The 8,519-nt window shown below is 26.7% G+C and overlaps 1 pseudogene across 1 annotated transcript; it reads right to left on the bottom strand.

Moving 5' to 3' along the window:
* Positions 1-4,341: 4,341 nt before the first annotated feature.
* BDBG_16625 lies at positions 4,342-4,430 on the bottom strand (annotated as a pseudogene). Its single transcript has one exon. The product of its transcript is annotated as a tRNA-OTHER (tRNA).
* Positions 4,431-8,519: the final 4,089 nt, after the last annotated feature.

Consider the following 8,519-nt stretch of genomic DNA (forward strand, 5'->3'; position numbering starts at 1 on the left):
TTCTCAGATTTTACAGACATGTACAAGTTTTATAAAAATGCTCACAATCATCTCTCTGATACTTATAGAGAAGATATTTCAGAATCAGAATCTGAAATTAATAATAGTTTACAATCTGAAGAATCAGAGCTTTTCAATTCCTGAAATAATCTTACAGCTCTACTATCTGTTGATTCTCACAATATCACTGAGTAAAGTAAGAATTCTATCAGAAATCACTCTCTTAATTATAAATATAATTAATCTCTACATATTAACACTCACCCGGATCTTGATACAGACTTTTGAAATTAAATGAAAGAGAAGTATTCTGTAAATACTACTCTTCAGTTCTCTAATATATGTGATAATTTAAAGTCAGATCAGTGACTTTTATTTAGTCTGATTATAGATTATTATTCGCTATCTTAATAAGAAGAATGAAAAATCTCTGTTAATTAATTTAGACAGTAAGACTGATATTAATAAAACATATATTATTACAGTTCTGTTTATAGCTCTGCAGAATATAACTGCAGAATATAACTATTCTATATTAATTATTCAGATAACTTCAACTGAAGTGACAGCTTATATAATCAGCAGTTATATTGTATACTTCTTATTTCAACTATCTATTAAATCTATTTCTAGATTTGTGTGATTCAAAGATTGCTTAAGCCAGCGTATAATTACAGACGTACGCCGGCTTCTTATATACAGTACACTAAATTAATTAGTGACTGCTATGACCTCTTTACATTTGTAAGCAAGTTCAGAAGCAGTTGTGTTATTATTCAGTGATTGTATATTCTTCTAAATTATATTCTTTCTCATCAGATTCAGTTATACTTATATAATTATAATATATATTCTAGCTTCATGCGGATTAGCGCGTCACTAGTGTTCACAATTATGTAGTCTATTTCTGATTTAGCTAGTGTTCTGTATATACTCTTACAAAGACACTTTCACTATATTACATCTTTTTTTCACTCACTTTTCTTATTCTTCAATTATCTTCTTCATTATTATTATCATTAAGTGTTATCATCTTCTTCAAGATTTCTACTTCTTCTTCTGTTCAACATCTTATATTTATTGATCTATCATATTGTATGTTATTATTATTATTCTTCAATTATAGATGTATGCAGTCAGAGACTATGACATCTACCTGAGAACTTTTAGTTCTCAGAGTTTTTTCTATATCTGTAGAGTAAACTATTATACATTCATCAATTTCAGATATGCAAAATCAGAAAATTCCAGCTCAGAATATAAAAACTGTTTACAAATTGCAGAATTTCAACATCTTCTGATACTTTGAAGTAATTTAACAATATCATGACAAAAGAAAAGAGAACACAGTCTTAAAGATAGACATATTAAATAGACAGATAGAAAAGAATAGAAAGGAAAAAGTAAAGTAGAAAGAGACTGTAACAAAACAAATTATTAAAAGATAGTATATAGCTGTTTTAACAGACTATATCTGATCAATTTTCTCTTCTTCATATTCAGATATTTCTGAATTTGGTCATTCTCTTGTAGCTGCTTAAGTTTCTGATAGAAAGTCTATTAAGTATTTAATTTCTGTCTCAGTTGAGAATAAGAATATTATATTTAATTGATTTAGATTATACTTCCCTTTCAATCTGACTCTGAGACTATTGTATAATGTATAGTGTATTATAATATACTCAGAATTCTCATTTGCATTGCAGAATGAGCATTCTATTAAATCAAATCTATCATCAAATCTTTGTATATAAGATTTGAAATAGTCATATTCTAGTTTCAGCTGTATTATAGATGAGAATATTTTCTTTTTACATTTAATTAAACAAGATTTTCACTTGAGTTTTGTTTCAAATCTTGAATAATGTATACTCTTCTTTTATTTCTGTCAGCTTTCATTTCACTTATCTAAACAAGATTCTTTTATCTTTCTCTTTATAAAAGATCAGAATACAATTTTTTGAATAGATCTGTTTAATTCTGAACTCTTTTTTACAGCTGAATCAGCTAATTCATTGTTATAAATATTCATCTAAGCAGGAACTCAGTGCAGATGAATTATCAGCTTTAATATTCTTCTCTTTTAAATTTTCAAAACAGAGTTTAAAATGAGTTCAAGATTCATTTGATTATTATGAATCTGACTATTTCTAAGTCTTTCAAAGCAGCTTGACTATCAGAGATATTATATCACTTTCAAACTATTTCTCTTTATAAGATTTTATTTCAATGAGTTTGAAAGCTTTCACTATTATAAATAGTTCAGTATCAAAGACTTCAGATTCACAGTCTAGATTGAAGAAATCTGAGATAAAATTAATATTATCTTTCAGTATAAGAAATGTCTGTGTCTAATCTATTCAAATTCTTATTTTTTAAGTCATCTGAATAAATCAGAATAGAGTCTTCTATATTGATTGTAGAAATTCTCTTCAAATACTGTTCATATTCTTTCTCTTTAGAGAGTTCACTTATTTGTAAGTCTATAAGAGATTCAAGCTTTTCTCTTCAAAGAGATATCTTCTCATGATTAACTTTTTCAATATTTAAAGAATAAAATTAATTTTTAATCAGTGAGTACAGTCTGTATAGTTGAAAAGATATTTTCTTTGAAGAAATATTCTCATTTCAATCAAGAAATCTATTTTAATTCAGTTCATTATGAGAGTTAATTGATGAGAATTAAGAAGAGACTCTTTCTCTGATTATATAATTTGAGCTTATCTTTATAACTCTCAGAATATAGTTCATACAGGTCTTTTCAAATTTAATAGTAGAAGAAGAAATTGAAGCTTCAATCCACATTGCTTTAATAGAAGATGATTTGAATACTCTCAGAATTCTTCTTAAAGCTCTCTTTTACAGATTTTGAAAGAGTTCAGTGAAATTTTCTTGATTATTATATTAAACTTAAACTTCATAATCAGCTACTGAGATAATACAGACTATATATAAATATCTCATAGCCTGGAAGAATAGATCTCTCTCTGTATTTAATAGTCTGATTATATTGTTTAATAGTCTTTCTGTCTTGATAGTTCTTTGTTAAATATGATATTTAAAATTCAACTTAAAGTTTAATCATACTTCTAATCATTTGATATTTAAACTGGGTTTAATCTCTCTATTTAAAAGAGTTAGAGATAGTTCTTTCTCATTGAATCTAGAAAAGAAATGAATTAACTCAGTTTTATTCATATTAAATTGACTTTGATTGATATCAGCTCTGACAAAGATTGTCTTTACTACTTCTTCAATTACTTCCAAATTCTCTCTGATTGTTTTTGAGCTGTAGACTAGATCAATATCATTCATATAACTCAGAGATCACACTATTTTCATATCTATATTTTTGAATAGATATGCAGTGTATATTGTAAATAAAATGAGTGAGATTCAAGATTCTTATGATACTTCTATTTTTATCTCAGTCTTGTCATATTTCATTTCATCAAAGAATAGTTCTATAATTCTTTTAGATATAAAACAGTTAACTCATTTTATTAGAGAAAGTGACAGTTTTAACATCTTCAAAGTCTGAATTAACTTTGACTTTGAAACATGATTAAATACTTCTTTTATATTAATAAAAACTACAGTTGAGATCAGATCTTCATACTTTGCTATTTAAATATTATAAACAACTAAGAGAATAGTATTAATTACAGAACATTGTTTTCTATCTCTTATTTATTCACTGAATAAAAGAGAATTATTAATAGAGCCTATAAAAGATAGTTAAGTAGCTATTATATTTTCTAAAACCTTTTCTAGACAGTTCAATAGAGATATTACTCTATATGACTTAGAAATTGAAGTTTTTCTATTAAATTTTATAAGAATCACTTCAGTGACTTCTCTTCAGTATTCAGAATAATATTCATTTTTTAAGAGATTGAAAAAGAGCTCAAAATATTCATTCTTTAAGTAGAGGTATATATTTTGAATAATCAGATGATTGATTGAATCAGGCCCTGTAGCAGTTTTAACTGAACTTGTGAAAATAGCTGACTCTAATTCATCTTGTGTAAGCTCAGATCATTCTCAGTTATTTTCATCATTATTATTATTATTATTCTTCCATTATACTCATATGCAAGCGGAGCTTATAATGAGTCCTTGCATGATGTTAAATACAGGTCAAGTGTTAGTTATACAGGAGAAAATACAGGTGTTGAGACCATGTCAAGATAACAAGAACATAGGAAAATACAAAGAAGTGACAATTAAATACATGCGATAATAACTTCTCAGCTCAGGAACATAGAGCAATTCATTGAAGCGATTTGTACACCTCTGTATTTATTAGAAACCTGAGATGCTTGAGTTCCGGATTTAATGTATCCCCTGCGGGTTTCGAACCCACGCGCCTTGGTTTCCCACGCCAAGGCGCTACTGGGTGGCCGCATTAACCATTCAGCCACCGGGGCAGTCATTTTCATCAATATAGTTGTGAAGTAATATATTCTCTTTCTCTGAATCTAAATCTAATGAGTTTTGAAAGAGACTTCTTATAAAAGCTTGATATTCTTTCTCAAAAGAGTTTGCTGTATATAATTCATTCTGAAACTCATATTTCAAGACTGAAAGTTTTGCTACACTTCTTGTTTCAGTGTAGTTAAAAGCTTTAAAATCTTTCTTTATTTATACTTCTTTAAGAAATTTATTTCAGCAGTTTATTTTAGCTCTTTTAATATCTGAAAAATATTCATTTCTGATAGCTTTGAATACTTTATCAGATATTATATCATTCTTTCAATCTCTTCTAGCAGTAGCTAATTGTTTCCTTTTAGATATGATATTCTTATTTCATCAAGATTTGAAATACTCAGAAGACTTTCTCTTTAGAATATTATCTCTAACACTTGTTAGAATAATAGATGTAGTAAGCTTCACTCTATTCTCAAGTATTTCATTTGAGATATCTTGATCAGGGTTTTAATATAGCTCACTCTGCTTTTCAGATTTTAACAGTTTTATACTTTCTTCAACTGCTTTTCAATCAGGTTTATTATTATTATTATTATTCTTCAATTATAGATGTATGCAGTCAGAGACTATGACATCTACCTGAGAATTAAAAGTTCTCAGGGTTTTTCCTATATCTATAAAGTTAACTATTATACATTCACCAATTTCAGATATGCAAAATCAGAAAATTTCAGCTCAGAATATAAAAACTGTTTACAAATTGCAGTATTTTAACATCTTCTGATACTTTGAAATCATTTGATAATATCATGACAAAAGAAAAGAGAACACAGTCTTAAAAATAAACACATTAAATAGATAGATAGAAAAGAATAGAAAGAAAAAAGTAAAGTAAAATAAAGAGAGACTGTGATGAAACAAATTATTAAAAGATAGTATATAGCTGTTTTAACAGACTATATCTGATCAATTTCCTCCTCTTCATATTCAGATATTTCTGAATTCAGTCATTTTCTTATAGCTGCTTGAGTTTCTGATAGCAAGTCTATTAAGTATTTAATTCCTGTCTCAGTTGAGAATAAGAATCTCATATTTAATTAATTTAGATCATACTTCTCTTTCAATCTGACTCTGAGACTATTGTATAATGCACAGTGCATTACAATATACTCAGAATTGTCATTTGTATTGCAGAATGAGCATTCTATTGAATTAAATCTATCATCAAATCTTTGTATATAAGATTTAAAATAGTCATGTTCTAATTTCAGCTGTATTATAGATGAGAATATTTTCTTTTTACATTTAATTGAACAAGATTTTCACTTGAATTTTATTTCAAATCTTGAATAATGTATACTCTTCTTTTATTTCTGCCAGCTTTTATTTCACTTGTCTAAACAAGATTCTTTTATTTTCCTCTTTATGAAAGATTAGAACACAATTCTTTTAATATATTCACTTAATTCTGAACTCTTTTTTACAGCTGAAGCAGTCAATTCATTGTTATGAATATTCATATGAGCAGGAACTCAGTGCAGATGAATTATCAGCTTTAATGTTCTTCTCTTTTGAATTTTTAAAATAGAGTTTAAGATCAGTTGAAGATTCATTTAATTATTATAAATCTGACTATTTCTAAGTCTTTTTAAAGCAGCTTGACTATCAGAGAATGTTTATATATCTTTCAAACTATTTTCTCTTTTATAAGATTTTATTTCAATAAGTTTGAAAGCTTTCACTATTATAAATAGTTCAGCACTAAAGGCTTCAGATTCACAGTCTAAATTTCAGAAATCTGAGACAAAATTAAAATTATCTTCAGTATAAGGAATGTCTGTGTCTAATCTATTTAAATTCTTGTTCTTTGAGTCATCTGAATAAATCAGAATAGAGTCTTTTATATTGATTATAGAAATTCTCTTTAAATACTGTTTATATTCTTTCTCTTTAGATAGTTCACTTATTTGTAAGTCTATAAGAGATTCAAGATTTTCTCTTCAGAGAGATAACTTCTCATGATCAACTTTTTCAATATTTAAAGAAGAAAATTGATTTTTAATCAGTGAGTATAGTCTGTACAGTTGAGAAGACATTTTCTTTGAACAATTATTTTTATTTCAAGTAAGAAATCTATTTCAATTTAGTTCATTTTCAGAGTTAATTGATGAAAATGAAGAAGAGACTCTTTCTCTGATTATATGATTTGAGCTCATCTTTATAACTCTCAGAGTATAGTTTATAGAGGCCTTTTCAAATCTAATAGCAGAAGAGAGAATTGAAGCTTCAATTTTCATTATTTTAATTGAAGATGATTTGAATACTCTCAGAATTCTTCTCAAAGCTCTGTTTTATAGACTTTGAAAGAGTTCAGTGAAATTTTCTTGATTATTTCATCAAACTTGAACTTCATAATCAGCTACTGAGATAATACAGACTATATATAACTGTCTTATAGTCTGGAAGAATAGATCTCTCTCTTTATTTGATAGTCTGATAATGTTGTTCAATAGTCTTTCTGTCTTGACAGTTCTTTGTTGAATATGATATTTAAAATTCAACTTGAACTTTAATCATACTTCTAATCATTTGACATTTAAACTGGGTTTAATCTCTCTATTTAAAAGAGTTAGAGATAGTTCTTTCTCATTGAATCTAGAAAAGAAATGAATTAACTCAGTTTTATTCATATTAAATTAAATTTGATTGATATCTGCTCTAATAAAGATTCTCTTTATAGCTTTTTCAATCATTTTCAAATTCTCTTTGATAGTTTTTAAGCTTTAAACTAGATTAATATTATCTATATAACTTGAACATTACACTATTTTCATATTTCTATCTTTGAATAGATATGCAGTGTATATTGCAAATAAAATGAATGAAATTGAAGATTCTTACAGCACTTCTATTTTTATCTCAGTCTTGTCTTATTTCATTTCATCAAAGAAAAGTTATATGATTCTTTTAGATATAAAATAGTTAACTCATTTTATTAGAGAAAGTGGCAGTTTTAACATCTTCAAAGTCTGAATTAACTTTGACTTTGAAACATAATTAAATGCTTTTTTTATATTAATAAAAACTGCAGTTGAGATCGGATCTTCATGCTTTGTTATTTAAATATTATACATAACTAAGAGAACAGTGTCAATTGTAGAATATTGTTTTCTATCTCTCATTTATTCACTGAATAAAAGAGAATTATTAATAGAGCTTATAAAAGATAGTTGAGTAGCTATTATCTTTTTTAAAATCTTTTCTAGACAGTTTAATAGAGATATTACTCTATATGACTTAGAAATTGAAGTTTTTCTATTAGATTTTGTAAGAATCACTTCAGTGGCTTGTCTTCAGCATTCAGAATAATATTCATTTTTCAAGAGATTGAAAAAGATCTTAAAATATTCATTCTTTAAGTAGGAATATATATTTTGAATAATTAAGTAATTAATTGAATCAGGCCCTGCAGCAGTTTTAACAGAACTTGAGAAGATAGCTGACTCTAATTCATCTTATGTAAGATTAGATCATTCTCAGTCATTTTCATTAATATAGTTTAGAAGTCATATATTCTCTTTCTCTGAATCTGAATCTGATAAGTATTGAAAGAGAATTCTTATAAAAGCTTGACATTTTTTCTTAAAAGAGTTTACTGTATATGATTCATTCTGAAACTCATATTCTAAGACTGGAAGTTTTGCTACACTTCTTGTTTTAGTATAGTTAAAGGCTTTAAAAACTTTCTTTTCTTATACTTCTTTAAGAAATTTATTTCAGCAGTCTGTTTTAGCTCTTTGAATATCTGAAAAATATTCATTTCTGATAGCTTTGAACTCTTTATCAGATATTATATCATTCTTTCAATCTCTTCTAGCAGTAGCTAATTCTTTTCTTTTAGATAAGATATTCTCATTTTATCAAGATTTTGAATACTCAGAAGATTTGCTCTTTGAAATATTATCTCTAACACTTGTTGGAATAATAGATGTAATAAGCTTGACTCTATTCTCAAGCATTTCATTTGAGACATCTTGACCAGAATTTCAATATAGCTTACTCTGTTCTTCAGATTTTAACAGTTTTGT

The sequence above is a fragment of the Blastomyces gilchristii genome (assembly GCF_000003855.2).
Source record: "Blastomyces gilchristii SLH14081 genomic scaffold supercont1.3, whole genome shotgun sequence".
In the NCBI taxonomy this organism is placed as follows: domain Eukaryota; kingdom Fungi; phylum Ascomycota; class Eurotiomycetes; order Onygenales; family Ajellomycetaceae; genus Blastomyces; species Blastomyces gilchristii.